Below are 1,839 nucleotides of genomic sequence, written 5' to 3'. Positions count from 1 at the left end.
TCCCCACTTCCCTACCATCCTAATTTTGTTTTTTAAATCTCAAATAACAGGAAAAAAAATCAACAAAACAAAAGTCTTAGAAGGAAAAAACAAACAAACAAACAAACAAAACATGGAGTCTGTTTTCTGGGCATGGGGCCTGCCCCAGAGTGTGGCTGATGTACTCAGTGACACTCCATTGGAGAAAACCCTTTCCCATCAGGTACCACAAACATGGAATTCTTCAAGAATTTTCAAGTCTGCTTTGCACAGGGGCCATGCTAATCTTCTCTGTAGTGTCCAGTTTTAGTATGCACGCTGCCAAAGCAAGCATGGCTATGATTTGAACTACTTGAATATACAACTGATGCTTTAATTTAATGGTTAAATTCTTAGACCTATGGAACTGACACATGTTCTCATTTGTTGTTGAGAAATTATTGAGGCTCGATATGTCCAAGTTTCTTTCATAAACAGACATCTCACTATGTGGCATCTAGAAAGCCAGTTACATTAGAATTCATCACATTCCTGATGATGGTCCAGCCAGGACCTACACTTATGGGGAGCTCCCCCCCCCCCCCCCGACCCCGAGTAGACTTGTAGGACTAGAATTGTATGGTTCAGTATCAGGTGCGGGAGCCACTCCTCCCAAATGACTACTAAGCAGAGGAAATATGGCCCACCTGAATTCAGAGGTATTAAGTATGTGGGATACATACTGAAATGTCCATAAATGCAAAACACTTCAATCACACAGTTTTTATACCCATCCCATGTGGAAATTATACTTTGGATAGGTCAAGTTGAGTGATGTGTATTATAAGCACTAATATTACCTTTCTAAAAATACTTCTTGACAAGGTTATGGGGAAGCCACAATGTCCAAGTGAGCGGTGTTGGTCTGTATTGTTTCCCTGTCAGACAGAACCAACTGACAGGAGAGCTTAGATTTTGATCTCTGTTTTGTTGTTCAGCTTTTCAAAACAAGAAAGTCAACAAGGAAAGAAACACCCAAAAAAATATTCCCCACAACTCAGACCAGAACACTACCTATGTAACAGTTCCTTGATGCTTCATCTAGGGTTATCTTCCAGGCTACATTGCAGTGGTTTCTAGAGAAAAATAAAATATTATTAATTTTATCATAATTATTTATCATTTTATTAGTATGAGAGAAAGTGAGAGAGGAAAAAAAAGAAAGAATAAGAATTTTAATGTAGATTAGCAAGATAGGAAGATTCCTTATTTGAAAAAAAAGAAAATACAATCTTTTTTTTTTTTTTTTTTTTTTTTTTTTTTTTTTTTTTTTTTTTTTGTTTTGTTTTTCGAGACAGGGTTTCTCTGTGTAGCTTTGCGCCTTTCCTGGAGCTCACTTGGTAGCCCAGGCTGGCTCGAACTCACAGAGATCCGCCTGCCTCTGCCTCCCGAGTGCTGGGATTAAAGGCGTGCGCCACCAACGCCCGGCTAAGAAAATACAATCTTGAGACGTATTTTCACACTTACTTTAGGAACACAGATCGTGTTCAGCAAGGGGACATACCTTCTTGCTCTGTCCAGTCCTAAGCCACTGGTCCCTAAGAGCCCTCTCAGCCAACCCTGGGAGCAAGTTCTTAGTCTGAAGGTTGATCTTCCCAGATGACCTCATTACCAGGCAGCCAGGAATGGCTTCCCAACAGCTCCACATTTCAACAGCTTCCAGAGATCCCCAGCATCCTTAAGCCATTTTATACGAGTCAAGAGACCACTGACTGCTTAGACAAGCTCCGGGGTTTCCTGACTGACTCAAAATGAAAAGGAGTCAAGGCCTTGGAGGGGACCAGTGCAAGGCTAAGGGCACAAGACTCCAGAGACCAGTGC

General features: G+C 41.2%; 1 non-coding gene across 1 annotated transcript; it reads right to left on the bottom strand.

Moving 5' to 3' along the window:
- Positions 1-207: 207 nt before the first annotated feature.
- On the bottom strand, positions 208-313 carry LOC121828380 (U6 spliceosomal RNA). The gene has a single exon (XR_006070867.2). It is a non-coding gene; the product is annotated as a U6 spliceosomal RNA (small nuclear RNA).
- Positions 314-1,839: the final 1,526 nt, after the last annotated feature.

Source organism: Peromyscus maniculatus, chromosome 3 (assembly GCF_049852395.1).
Source record: "Peromyscus maniculatus bairdii isolate BWxNUB_F1_BW_parent chromosome 3, HU_Pman_BW_mat_3.1, whole genome shotgun sequence".
NCBI classification, from domain to species: Eukaryota; Metazoa; Chordata; class Mammalia; order Rodentia; family Cricetidae; genus Peromyscus; species Peromyscus maniculatus.
Note: the sequence above shows the minus strand (reverse complement) of the source record. Positions and strands in the feature narration are given on the sequence as shown.